The sequence below is a fragment of the Sciurus carolinensis genome, chromosome 11 (genome assembly GCF_902686445.1).
Source record: "Sciurus carolinensis chromosome 11, mSciCar1.2, whole genome shotgun sequence".
In the NCBI taxonomy this organism is placed as follows: Eukaryota; Metazoa; Chordata; class Mammalia; order Rodentia; family Sciuridae; genus Sciurus; species Sciurus carolinensis.
The window spans coordinates 24,556,257-24,571,815 of record NC_062223.1 but is presented as its reverse complement, the minus strand read 5'-3'; the positions used below and the strand labels follow the sequence as shown (position 1 = coordinate 24,571,815).

Below are 15,559 nucleotides of genomic sequence, written 5' to 3'. Positions count from 1 at the left end.
GTGTTCCTTTGTGGACAAGGTGAGACAGTACAAAACGCACTTGTATGAGGCCCTAGAGGCGTATCATGGTTGGACAGGACTTGTGTGTACTATCTTGACTTGTCTGTTAAAAATGGATTCTGCTGTCATGTATAACTAAAAACAAACAATGAATAAAATAAAATTAAAAGATTAATCTGGTTGCCTATGCCCAGTGGATTGGAATTATGGGGAGGATAAGACTCCATCAGCTTTGTAAGGAAAATGTGCTCCTTGGAATGTAATCTAGTGACCACCAGGGCCCCTCACTTCACCCATAGTTTCCTCATAGCACTATTCACCTCTGCATTCCTCAAGGTGTAAATCAAGAGATTTAACATTGGTTCCACAATGGTAAAGGACACAGCCATCGCCTTGTCTATGGGATAAGTGACCACAGGCCTCACATACAAGAAAATACATGGCACAAAGAACAACACCACCACTGAGAGGTGGGACCCACAGGTGGAGAGGGCTTTGTGCCTCCCTTCAGAGCTGTAATACCTCAGGGAGCAGAGGATGACCATGTAGGAGGCCAGCAGGATGAGGAAGATGTCACACACATCACCCCACTGTTGAGGATGACCAAGAGACCCAGGACGTGGGCGTCCATGCAGGCCAGCTCCAACAGTGGAAACAAGTCACACATAAAGTGATCGATGACATTGGGGCCACAGAAAGGTATTCTGTACATGAAGAGAAGCTGTATTGTTTCATGCATGGATCTGCCCACCCAGGCCCCTCCCACCATCAGGCAGCACACTCGAGGACTCATGATGCTGCTGTAGTGCAGGAGCTTGCAGATGGCCACCTAGCGGTCACAGGCCATCACGGTGAACAGGATGATCCCCACACCACCAAAGAAATGCTCTGCGAAGAGCTGGGTCATGCAGCCCTTGAGGGAGATGGCAGTGCTCTCAGAGAGGGAGTCCATGATCAACTTGGGGGCAATGATGGAAGAGTAGATGACATCCATGAGGGACAAGGAAGCAAGGAAAAAGTACATGGGAGACTTCAGACTCTGACTTGCACTTATGGTCACCACGATGATCAGGTTTCCCAGTACTGTGACCACATACATGATTAGAAACAAACCAGAGAGTATTTTCCTCAGCTCTGGATTCTTTGTAATTCCCAAAAGAATGAATTCAGTCACGTTGTTTGAATTCTCCATTGAATGTGGGCTGAGGACAACATGTCACTCTGCACTGGAAAATCTGCAGAAAGATTATTCTTTTTAATTAGCAACCATTAGGTGGTGCTGTCCGAGACCCTCCTAACCTGCCTTTGTCTCCAGCTGCTGCCACAGAATCCAGCTAACAATCAAAGCCTGACAGCGGTTTGACCCTACTGATCCCTCACCACCTCCTCCTCCCACAGGCGTAACTCTTGCTCTCTGTCCCGCTGCTTGTGCCTGAGACACTTAAGAAACTCTGCTTCATTCTGGTAGCACATACCTATTCCTGTGGACATGGAGACATTAACAACCTAGGGGAATCCACTGACCATGGGTAGATAGAAGTCAATGGATAAATTGATAAATGGAACCAGCTTAACATTCTTTTATTTCCCTGTCTCATTCTCCCCAGTGCTTCCACTCAATTTTATAAAAAAAACCACCTGCATGCAAACTCTTCTCTCAGCTCCTGTTTGTCTGTTTTTTGGATGATCATGCTAGGTTGTTGACCTTCATTTCTCTCACCCAAAATCTTAGAAAATATATGAATTTCCATTGATATATTTCATATATAAATTGAATACTTAGAATGTGCTAGTTGAAGAACTGAAACAAGTTCTATCTGAAGGACTTTATTATGAATTATATTCTTTCCATCTACATTCAATTCAATTAAAAAATAGAATTATTATTATTGTATAGTTCTGATAGTCAACTAGTTCCTACTATGTCTCAATATCCCATAAAATATTTCCTTTTTAGAGATGATTTAATGAGACTTAAAAAGGTGAAATATAATGACAGTAAGTTCCTACAACTAGTAAATACTCAGGTTGAATTCTAATCCAGATTTTCCAAGTTCCAAAATTAATGCTAATAACAATCCATCTTGTTTTATCTTATTATAATTTCAAGTACTTGGTATCTGTATTTCTATCTATCATCTATCTATTCCAAATGTAAAACTCAGAGTTACAACCATTAACACACTTTACAAGTATTCTAATCATTTTTCAGATGTGCTTATAAAGAAAATTAAGACCTAAGCATCTTTATCTGCTCCAGAAACCCAGATCTACAACCTAGCTGATACCATCCCTACACAGCCTGAGTTGGCAAATCAATGTAACTCCCAGCTTTCTATTACTTCTGCCTGTGCCCTCTGTTAGCAAATCTTCTCCTTTTCCTTCTCTATCTGTTACTTCTTCCCCTCTACCAGCTTCATCCCTGTCATCATGATCTTTATTACATGCACCTCTATGGATCATATTAGCAACAATTCATTTATCTTCTTGGCTCATACTTTTATTACAATTGCATGTTGGTTTTATTTCCTAATGGAGATGCTTAAGGATGGCTAATTTATTATGATTCTGTCATATTTCTAATACTGTGCTACACTAGTACACACTAGTCATTTAATTAAATTTAATTGAATCCATAAAATGAAGTTCATCTGAGAAAAATGGTATTGAACCATGAAGCCCAAGCACTGCTAGTGCCAGTTCCTGCCTGCAGAAAAGAGAGTGTCATTTTCTGGGCATGGCTATTATTCTGGCATCCTAACTCAAATCCTATTTACCATCTTTCATCTGTAACATTTCCTTTCTTAGACATGCTTTAACCAAATTCAAGAGCTGCACCATACCTTGGACTCTTAATTTGGTGTTGAATCACTACCATCAAATCCTCCTTGTAATATTATTTTTTGACAACTTGCCAAAAGAGATTAATGTAAATCTAGCTACAAATTGTTGACAGCTCAAGGCTCTTCTTCCTGAGACCAGCTTGTGCATATAAATAGAACAAAAAAATGAAATATTGACACTTTTAAAACATAATTGTGCACATGTTAGGTGGTTTCAATTATCTCTACAACTTCAAACTCATTCCTTAAATTAACAGGAACATATCTAATACTCAAGTAAAATTTCAAGACTACCTTCAAGGTTCGGTCTGGTACCTGATAATCCCATAAGTAGAAGGCAAAAATTGTGTGAGTCAATTGCCTAGGATCACATCAGGTTGACAAAAGACATAGCCCATCCAAGATGTACTCACATGAACTTTCTCCTCCAGGATTAGGAATCTCAGAAAATTAGAGGTCTGAAGTAAGTCAGGACCTGCACAGAGAACAAACACACAGGGCATCGTTTCAATAGGAATAAACTGTCTAATGAAAAGAACAATTAGAAAAAGGTGCTCTAAGTATCCACAGACTTAAATAAGAATATCCATTGTAGTTGGCAGAGAATTTATTTCCTATAAATAGGATAAGTTGCAAACAACAACAACAACAAAAAAAGGTAGCCAACAAACTTGCTTACAAAAGATTGGTGGCACTGTGCCTACCATATTCCAGCACATTGAGCTAAATTTATAAACAATTTCCAGTCCACATTTTAGAATAAACACCATCAATAAAATGTTATCCTTTGGGTAACAGACCTGGGGTAAAGGAGGACAGAGCACCAGTTTCAAGTGGCACAGAATTCCAAAATGTCCGTATTTGCCTCATTCCAGTTGCATCCCTTGGTGGCTGTTTCTCCACTGACAGAACTAATCACTGCACCAGTAAATTCCCATCCACACTTGCAGTGATTGCTCTTTCCCCAGAGGCAGAGTCTCACTAGAACCAGGACAAACTGATGCTCCACAAGCAAAAAACAGATCATAGTATTAACCATTCAGTTATTTGCTCCACGACTAAACTCTCTTCAATAGAGAATGGCCACACTGTACCATCTGTTCATAATGTATTTTTTAATACCAATGATTAAATACAGGGGCACAACTGCTAAGCCACATCCCCAGTCCTTTTTAAAAATTTTTATTTTGAGACAGGATCTCACTGAATTGCTAAGGGTCTCTCTGAGTTGCTGAGACTAGCTTTGAACTTGTGATCCTCCTGCCTCAGCCTCCAGAGTCACTGGAATTACAGGCATGTACCACCATGTCTGACTAATAATATAAAATTTTAGAAAGGAATAGCTCATTTTGGCTACCTAGCAAGTTCCAGAACCAAATTTTTCTATCAGTTAATCTGTCACTCAATCTTTTCGGATTATTATTGAAACAGGGTCGCATCTACCTGCAGATTAGTTTCCATTATTAAAAAAAAAAATGAAGTACCTCAGTCAAAAAAAAATTCCCATTCCATAGCAGCATTCTCAAATAATAAATTTTTGATGTGGGAATATTTGGGTTTAATGCCTGAATTCTTTTCAACTTCAATAGTAAAAAATAGTAATATACTATATTCATATTATATTTCACAGATCACACATAGTTCATAACATATTCATCTATAAATCCTGAGGAGTCTTCTAGGGAAAAAAAGAGTGATTCCATTTTATCAAATATGATCCTCAGAGTCGAAAGGCTAAGCTGTGCATTTGGATTCCTTTACTAACACTCTAAATTTACTCCATGTTCTTACCTGACCATTTAGACATGAATTGGAGCAGGTGTCTTCAACATTATCTTTTTATTATGACCCTCCTGAGGAAATGTTAAAGACTTCTGTTCCCCTAATCAACCTGCTCTGGAGTTTTAATATCTACCTGTTATGCATGTTTTGTGCATCTGTGCTTTAAACAGAAAATCAGTAAGATTTTTTCTCCCCCAATATGCCATTTTTATATATGTAAGGACATGAAATATCATGTCTATTATAAATACTTGCACTAGGTAAGTTATTTTTTAAGAAGAAATAGAAAATAATGTGGTGGTTTATTTGGGGGGTTCTAACTAAAATTCTCTAGCTATGCTTCAGAAGAAAATAAGTCTACTCCCAGTTCTTAGATTCTGCATTACAACCTTAGAACTATTTTATTCAGCATACTCATTACTGTTTTAACAAAATTGTTATTTATTTCTTATTATTTTTTATTTAGCTTTTAATTTTTTACAGACTGTATTTTGATTCACTGTACACAAATGGGGTACATCATTTCATTTCTATGATTGTACACAATGTAGATTCATACCATTCATGTAATCATACATGCACATAGGGTAATGATGTCTGTCTCATTCCACCATTTTTTATACCCCCCTTCATTTTCTTCTACGTATTCTGAAGTTTCTCCATTCTTCTCTCATTTCCCATCCCCCAAGCCCCATTATTTATCATTCTCCACTTATCAGGGAAAACATACAGTCTTTGACATACTTTTACATTGCTGGTGGAGTTGCAAATTGGTGCAGCCACTCTGGAAAGCAGTATGGAGAATCCTAAGAAAACTTGGAATGGACACATCTTTTGACCCAGCTATTCCACTCCTTGGTTTATGTTATTTATAATATTTTGATTTGTTTATTTTACTCCTATTTCCAGATGAATTTTAAGTATAAATACAACCCTTGTTTGTACTGGGACATGTTGTGTATTTAGCTCATGAAATTGTCTGACTTACTACAAGCACTAAATAAAAATTGATAAAATAAGTCAAAATTTCCCCATTGTAACCGTCCATAGAGCCACTTTCAAGTAACCACATTAATGCTATGGAAGAGTCTGGGGAAATCCCTGCAGAAACTCATTTGTCTCTTCAAGTTCTCAACCTTATATCCATTAGGTGTCAAGCTACCTCCCTGACTGCATGGCTTCTTCTTCCTCCAAGCATCTCTCTCACCCATGTGTCAACTTCCTTGAAATTGAACCACTAACTATTCATTCTTGGTGTCCAGTGCATCCCACTTTTGATGATGCTCATACTTGGGTGGGAATGAGATGGCCAGATGACTTTTCCCTGACACAAGAGGAATGAAGAGAGTATGGGAAACCTGGAAAGTGGAGACCAAGGTAAAGGGAAGGTCACCCCCAAAATAAACAAGGAGAGAAATCTGAGAACAGCAGAGCCAGGGACCAGGTCCATGTTTTGATGTTTTGCATGCCACAAGCAAGAAGTGTTGTAACAAGAATGGCAGAGAGGGTAAAGCCCAAAATATGTGGAGCCTCCCTTAGCCTCACTGAGTCTCATTTTTCTCTTGTAGAAAATGTATTCAGTCTGAACTAATAATACCTGCTGCTGCATTAAGAGATATAAAATGTGTAAAGGAACTAACAATGCACATTCCTCCCAGTTGGCTTTAACTATAGTTCATTTACTCTCCTTTTTAAATAATGGCTAATATTGTCATTGCATTAAACATTGAGATTAAAGCAAGAATCTTTATGTATCAACTTCCAATGTATTTTCTCTTAAGAACTTTTAGAAGAAAACCTACATATTTCTTTTTAGGTTATTTTATTTTCAAGCACTAGAACTAATCATATGCAGTGTCTTCATGAGAGATTCTGAATGCCAAGGATCATCTTAACAATCCCTAAAATATTTACAAACCAGTAAGACCATCTACTGATGATGTCAGGATTACTTAGATATTTTCCTTTGAGTCTTACACCTTCCAAGATTGCTGTTGAAAATTTATAATTTCATTAATCTCAACCCTTCACTGAGCAGTTGGTGTAACCTCAAAGACATAACTGTTGGCCTTAGTTTCCCCCTTCAAACATTCTCTTTTAACTTGGAGTACAACTGAAAATTTTCTCAGTACTGTTACCATCCTTATTCCTGGATTAACTTTATCTCCTATGTGTCATAAGACAAAGTGAATCACAAATTATTCAATCTGGAATCACTTTCTCCAGAATATCTCTCAAGAAGACTTCATGTGTAGCACTATATATATTTTTTATTTTCCTGATGATAATTTCATCTTCCAAGATCTGTGAAAACAAGCTCATGAGTAATGATTTCACTTCTGTATTGATGTAAAATAATACCTATAATTAAATACAGCATAAAATTATAAGCCAATTTGTAAATATTTGCCCACCTACTACTTTCCTATAAGTTCCAGCAATCTAGGAATTACTAATAGCAATTAAAGATCCAGGGACACTGTGAGTGCTCATGAAGACTTTATTTAACTATACTGAATTTCAAAACTCATCAGAGATCAAATGAGCAAAGATGAATGTATTAACATATTCCCAGTCATGAAAATTCAATTAAAGCAAAGGATTTTGTTAACACACACACACACACACACACACACACACACACATTGAATTGAAATTTTTTGCAACCTAGGTTATTGCAAACCTGTCAGAGGTTTGTAGAGGACCACATATCAATCATAGGTCATCACCACCAGTAAAATTATTTTAACTAAACAGGAATCAATTCAGAATGTCAAAGATTTGAAACAGAATCATGGGGAAAAGCTCCATATGTACATCAAAGTGGATGGACACTGCATAAACATTTTCTCCACTTTTCAAGTTTGTTTACAGTTAATAATAATGGCTAGCCACAAATCAATTCCAAATGTCAAAGATTTGAAGCAGAATCATGGGTAGTAGAAGAAACTCTATACTAATAGTCTGGAAATATTTGTTGATTTTACCTAAGTTATCCTGTGAAAATTGTGTCCTATCTTTATTCCTAATTGGAAATGCTGTGTATGTTTTACATGTATGAGTTTCGGAATGCTTTGACAACTTTGTCTGAAATGATATGGTCACATTTTTCTTGTAGATCTTTTTTTATTAATTGATTTGGCTAGGCCTACTTTAAAGATTACTTTATTACAAGTCATCATTTCATGAAGTGTTTTGTTCATAGTGGTAGCTCTTGGCTATCTGAGTTCATGTTGAATTAAAGACATTCTTATTTGAGGAAAATAAATCCTGTATCAGACCATTCAGATGTGATCCTGGGCTAGTCTTATTATGATATGTGCAATTTCTTGTTGGCAGGATTATTTTAATATGTTTTTTTTTTCAGTGTTACATTTCTTGATGGTTATGTGTGAAAGTCAGGGAAATATTCTGTTTTGTGTTTCTAGGTAATCAAAACTACACTCAAGCATCTGAGGGGGAGTATAATTGTGAGCATAAAGAAATAAGACATAACTGAAGAAAGCAGATAGACCAGCAAAGAATATAAGCTGAATGAAAGAAACATGCTTTAAAATTGGTAAAATTGGTGAGGAGACTGTGAACTGCATTAATAGAGAGTACAGATGTCTCAGATCTCTTGAACTGTCAATCAGGAGGTTCCCTAAAGGGAGCATTAGTACCAGCACTTATTTCTGGAAATATTTATACTTACAAGTAAGAGAAAAATGGAAAAATCAGATTATGAACTTGGGTGTATATCAACAGAAAAGACCATCTGCCTAAAGAAAAACTTTCATCTTTATGGCTTCTGATACTCCATATATACAAGACTATCTTCATTAACAATTATGATTCTATATCTATGTTTATAATGGAAAGTAAAGACCATTCACAGATGCTTTCTGAGCATTTAGAGATACCTTCTCATAGGAGGGTCTTTCTTGTTGATTTGTCAAATCCTTACAGCACTTCTTTAGATTCAGCTTTGTAACTGCACCAAAAATATTTCAGTATTAAAAACATTCTTAAGGAAATTATTACTCTAGACTGTTGCAAACCATTGATTTGTCACAAAATTCTATACTTTATCATTGTGGTGACTGAACTTGTTATAAACACTAGCTTTTTCCAAAGATTGAACAATAATAGAAATGAGACAACTAAAATTTCAGGTCCTACTAAAAGTCAAATCAACTCATTTTGTATCTTTAAAACAAGATGATTTTAAAGAACTACCACATTTTTTTCCTAGTCAGTTTCTTCATAGAAAATTATATTGCTGGTTGGAAAACCTGTATGTAGTTGAATAAACTTTTGGAACCAATAGAAAAAAGTGATAACCAAGGAGTATGATTTGCCTGTCTTATGAATTGTTTGCCAGTAATGTTTTGCTTTACCTAGTAATTTTGCATGGTTAGATTGGGATGCCTACATTAGTGTAGCTTTTGAAATGTCAGGTTCTAAATTCTGATTTGAGAATTTGAGCCTCAAAATTTGTTTCCCCAAGTGGGACTTTAGATAAATTACTCAGTATTGTCTACAGAATGAAAATTGTTAGAGCATCCAACAGGTCGCAGAATTTTATGAATCAAATAGCATAATGCACGTAAGGTCTCAGAAAACTGGTAAATAGTGAACATAGTGAGTCCAAGATATATTTTAGTATTATTTGTTTACCCCATAGAACTAATTAAAGCCATATCTTTGTAGAGTTATATAAATTTTTCCCAACTCCCACTCTCCTAAGTACCCAGTGGAGCATTCCTGGAGGATGGATGGATTGATTAGATCTCTATTCTGTACAGTTATGAAGTCTGTCCTCCCTTTACCAATCACACTGCTATAGAAAAATTCATTGTTTTTCTTTCTCTACAATTTATAACCATCTTTTAAATTAGTCATTAAAACTAAATATAAACTTCATGGGTTAGGGAAAGGGTTAATGAAGTACATAATGTCATGTGCCCAGTTGCATTCACTATATTGTTAGGACAATAGACATAAGAAAATATCCATGGTAAGAAAGGCATTTTCTTTAAGATTCTGTAGAGTTCGTACTTGACAAAATTCAGAACTTCTATTCACATTGAAACGTCTTTTGAAATAGGTAAAAGTGGGTTCATAAATTAAATTTCACCGGGCCTGGTTTTGCACACCTATAATCCAAGAGGCTTGGGAGGTTGAGGCAGGAGGATCATGAGTTATAAGCCAGCCACAGCAATAGCAAAGCACTAAGCAACTCAGTGAGACCCTGTCTCTAAATAAAATATAAAAAAGGGCTGCAGATGTGGCTCAGTGGTTGATTGGCCCTGAGTTAAATCCTGGATATCCCCCCAAAATATTAAATTTCTCTGAACATGAGGTTCCACATTTTATAATGAGAGGTTATTAACTTATACTTCAAATATAAGTTTTGATAGTCAATTGATATGCAAATATGGAGTTTACATATCTAGATGTCAGTTGCGGCATATACCTAAAAACAATAGCAAACAAAGACCTGAAAAAGCATTCATACACTCTTGTTCTTACCAGCATATTTTACAATAGCACAGAAGTGGAAGCAACCCAAATATTCATCAACTAATAAATGGATAATAAATTTTGGCATATGCCTAGAGAGAGATATTTTATGTCATATGCAAGGGTCACCATTTGTAAAAACAAGTAATTGTTAGATTCTCTAAAGAAAACATATATGACGTTTTATACGATAAAATATATTAAAGATAATAATTATGTGTCATGCTATATTTTTTTATTGTGCCCTGTATTTTCTCTATTTTGGTATGAATTTAAAATATTTCTAATACAAAATTTGGAGAAAATTATTGCCATTGTACTTATTCTAGTAACATTTTATAAAATAAAGGAAATGCATCTACTCCCTTCTTGGTTGAGGCATAAAACTTTTGAGGAAAATTATAAAGCCTGCTTATTAAGAAAGGTATGCAATTCTTTCATTGTAAGCCTCTATTGTCCTATTAATAATAGCTGTGATGAGCTTTTATAAATATGTTACCTGGGGTTTCTGTTTCTTCTTTGGGCACTTGCTCCAAATCCAAGCTTCTGCAGTTTTACCATTGGTGCTAAAAGATGATGACTCAGTCTGATAAAGATAAGTCAGGACTGCACCATGTCAATCCAGGTGTGACTGCAATAAATGTGTTGTCACACAGAAATATAACTCCTGTAGCCTGCATGTACTCTCAAAAACATTTTACAGTTTAAATCATGGATTTATCCAGAGATGGCCTCAAGAATAATCAGTCAATAAGCTTAAGTATCATCAAATTTGAGAGTTGCTATTTAGAATATATATCAAGAAGCAAAAAAAATTAAGACATCACTGCTACATTTTCTGATCAAACTGAACAAGCCTATTTTTAGTCCATACTGTGCAGTAATGGAGAATCTAAAACAAGGAATTTTTTGAACATTTTGAAAGCATCGACCTGATAGTGTTGATATGGCTCATGTCTGCAATTGAAGTGGCCTCTTGACAGTAACATTAATACCCAAAGAGAATTTTTTCTCCCAGGTAAGGGAAGATATGATGAGGCACTTAATAAACAATGAATACAAACATACTTCACTGAGATGTTCAGCTTGTTCCCAAGGCTGTTCCAAATTAAATTCACTGAGGAAGTGTGCCCCAGAGAATGAATACGTGTTCACAGGATCCTTCCAGTGCATTCTATATTTTCAGATGCTTCTCCTGGAGGAAAACTTTAGGAAAATTAATAGAAAAAATACTAATCTAAGAGCAAAGAGAAAATCTCTTTGACATGTCATTCTCAAAAATGCATTGCTACTAGGGAAGATGAGAATGAACCCAAGTGAAAAGTGCTCTTGGGAGATTTGATGGCAAAGGAAAGGAGAAAATAAGTGTTCCGAGGAAATAAAGAACAATAAAATATAAACAGATTCTCATTATTATTTCATAATTTTAAATTTTGAATAGTAAAAATTTAATTAATATTCCTCATGAGCACCCAGGCAGGAATAAGAAAGGTGGTGAAGGGAAAGGACCAGCTGAGATGGGAATTTGAACTCTGCAGTTATGAATCCCTGTTTTCCTATACTAACCATTGTAAACATATAATAATGAGAGGTTTGACAAACTAGAAAGAAAATCAGTAGTTAAGATGGAATCATTTTTTTTTGCATTGCTGGGGATTAGAATCCAGGGCCTTGTGCTTGCAAGGTAAGTACTCTACCAACTGAGCTATATCCCCAGCCCAGTATCATTTTTTAATCAAGCAAATCCAAGAGTAAACTGAAAATCTGTCATTTTAACTAAGGGAGGTGAGGAAAGTGACTGAATTTGAGGTTGGACTTTCTTTAGTACAAGTAACAGTGATGTAAAAAATAAAATGTAGGAAGGATATCTTTAATTAAGGCAACCCAAATTACAAACTATAAACTCGAACAAAAAAGTGAAAGATTTATATTATGGAAACAAACACAAAGAATTGCTGAAGAATCTCACAGTCTTAAATATAAAGATAGATTGTTTATGCTTTCAAAGAGAATGATTGAATGTGATCAAGATGTCAATTCTATTTCAAATTAATTATACATTATATACATTATGGTCAAAATCCTAGATTTATATAACCTTATGAAATTCTAATATCAATGTTGGAATATATTGTTTTAATAAGAGTTTTGGGGGTGGCACTTTTATCAAACTCTGTTTAGATTTTTGATGAACTTAAAGGACATTGGCATAGAAACAATCAACCTGAAGAAGGTTATGTAGAAATGCATAAATATTAAACATTTAATATAATGAACATGGGATGATTTTTTAAGGAATGTGTTACAAATGGTTTTAGAACAAAAGAAAATTCATAATGATAGTAGTAATGGTATTAAAACCAAAATCTGATTTTAAGATGGGTGAAGAATCTGATTGATCATTTCTCAAGATTAGCACAGAAATGAAATTAAAACCACAAAGAGATATCACCTCAGAGCAATAGAATGGCTGTTATTAAAAAATATATGAAAGGCAGATGTTGCTGAGAAAGTGAGTAAAGGGAAACCACCACAGATCCAACAATCTCACTCCTGGGTCTAAACCTACAGAGCATTAAATCAGTATCTCTAAAAGAATCCACACTTCTATTTTCATTGTCGTATTATTCACAATAAAAAAGATATGCAATCAAGCTAAGTGTCCATCAGTGGATGGATGGATGAATGGATGGGTAAAGAAAAGGTGGTATATGCACAGGGAATATTACTCAGCCATAAAAACAAGGAAATTCTTTCATGTATAGTAACATGTGTTAGCCTGTGGGGTATTATGTTAGGTAAAATAAGTCAGGTGCACAAATACAAACACTGCAAATTCACATTTATGTGTGGAATCTAAAAGGCTAAACTCAGAAATAGCAGAATGGTGGTTACTGAAATTGGAGTAAGGGAGATGAGGAGATGCTGGCCAAGGGATAGATATTTTCAATCAGACATGAAATAAGCTTCACTTATTCTTCAAAGAACAGTAAAACCACATATGATCGCTAAAGCAGAGAAAGACAAAAATCTTTACAACCTGGGTTAGAGGTTATTCTAAAACCAAGTACCTGCTTTGTAATCAAGAACTCAAATTTTGTAATCAAGAACTCAAATTGGTTTTCTTCAGTGACATCCCATTAACAAAATCATTCACCGCTAATGTCTTGAACAAAAAAATTATATTGACTACCAAATAAAATTAATCTTAAAACAAAAATACATAGGCAGCTACAGAAATGTGCCATACTGATAGAATAATGAATATTAAAATTTAAGAATTACTTTTTTTGGTTCCATGAATTTATCTATTAGTGAAATTGCTTTCTCATTTTTTGGATGATATCAAATTTCAAATGTTGCTTCTTTTTATTTAAAAATAAACACTTTATTTAAAAAGTCTTATTTTAATATAAATTTAAAAAATGAATTTTAAGGTGAATTGCACTTTACTTTTACTTATAATAGAACAGACAATAGTACCATTTATACGTCATCCCAAATTCTTTTCAAAGTTGATACTACATTCAAAAGATAATTTATTCTACTCTTTGATGATTATAAATAAAAAGAAGCATACATTGAGTTTACCACAGTAACCTTTGTTAGAATTTGCCACCTGTTTCTTGTTTTAGAATTAGTACCCAAAGGATTCAACGTGGGAGATCCCTTCTTATTTAACCTGTAGTTAACTTTTTACACCAGAGTTTTTCATAGTGTTTTTCATCTCTGCATTTCTAAAGGTGTATATTAAAGGATTCATCATGGGAGTGATAACTGTGAAAACCACACTTATGGGTTTATCAATAGGAAAAGTAGAAACAGGTCTGTCTGACATAAATGAAAATACTGGGAACAAAAAAAGAGGACAACAACCATGATGTGGGAGCTGCAGGTAGACAGGGCTTTGCACCTTCTTTCCAGGCTGTAGGATTTAAGGGAGTTTAGGATGAACCCATAGGAGATCAGGAGAAGGATAAAAATGACCATACAGATTGCTCCACCATTGGCAACCACAGTGAGGCCTATAAAATAGGTGTCAGTGCACGCAAGTTCCAGTAATGGGTACATGTCACAGATGAAGTGGTTGATGATATTAGGACCACAGAAGGGGAAATTGTGCACAAAGGCAAGCTGAACCACAGAGTGTACGAAACCTCCCACCCAGGCCACCACCAACAGGAGGATGCAAACCCACCTATTCATGATGCTCAAGTAGTGCAGTGGCTTACAGATGGCCACATAGCGATCATAGGCCATCACCACCAGAAGGAAGACCTCAGCACCCCCAAACAGGTGTTCTAAAAAGAGCTGGCCCATGCATGCTGGGAAGGAAATCGTCTTCTCACAGAGTAAGTCTTTAATCAGCTTGGGTGAGACGGCAGTGGAATAGACCAGCATCCATGAGTGACATAAATGCAAGGAAGATGTTCATGGGGGAGTCCAAGGAGGGGCTGGCAATGACAGTCACCACAATGAGTAGGTTGCCCACCATTGTCACAATGTAAATGAGCAAAAACATGACAAATAATGCCTTTTGTCCATCACAATACTGGGTGAGGCCCTGGAGGACAAATTTTGTGACGTTATTATTCTGTCCCATTCACTCTCCCATGAGACTTGTTTCAGAGACGAGGGTTCAGGAGAATAGGAGCTGTCATGAAATTGTGAGCAGGTCCCTGAGTTCCTTCTGTCAGGAAGCACACCTTCATCTTTCTATCTTCTACAGTGGTGAAAATACAAAAATGGTTAGTAAGCATCTATTGAAATCCTCTACCAAGGAGCCCAGTAAACTTTCTATAATTATTCTATTTCTCCTAATGATTGCTTGGGATATAAAGTTTAATGATTTTTCTCTCAGCCTTAGTTGATACTCTGTAGAAGAGAGTAGTCAAAAGTCAACAGTCATTTACATATTTAATAATGCATATTGTAAACAGGTTCCCCAACAATCATGAATAGGGAAAGATTTCCTGTATTCCAATTCCTATTCTTTTTTTTTTTTTTTTTTTTGTGGTGCTGGGGATTGAACCCAAGGCCTTGTGCTTGCAAGGCAAGCACTCTACCAACTGAGCTATCTCCCTAGCCCCCTATTCTCTATCCATAACAATAAATTTTAAAACTACAAATTGACATAGTCCTTTGAGTTGGTCGCATTTGAGGGGAGTGACTCTACAATATTATCTGTATAACATCAGAATTAACACTTCTGAAATATCTGACTCAGTCCAATTGCATCCCACAGTGATTAATTAGATGACCAGTCTTTCACATCACAAAGGATGCTTAGTCTTTGGGAATCTCTTGTTAAATTTCAAAAAAATGGACTTTGAAGTGTATCAAATAGCTACACAAGTAATTGTCTATTGCTGCCTATGGCATTTACTTCATCCTATCTATCATCCTTTTCAGAAGTTACACCAAACATT

At 35.7% G+C, this 15,559-nt stretch overlaps 2 pseudogenes; both read right to left on the bottom strand.

Moving 5' to 3' along the window:
• Positions 1–284: 284 nt before the first annotated feature.
• LOC124995326 (olfactory receptor 4C6-like) lies at positions 285–1,192 on the bottom strand (annotated as a pseudogene).
• A 12,496-nt stretch (positions 1,193–13,688) lies between these two features.
• Positions 13,689–14,733, bottom strand: LOC124959231 (olfactory receptor 4A16-like; annotated as a pseudogene).
• Positions 14,734–15,559: the final 826 nt, after the last annotated feature.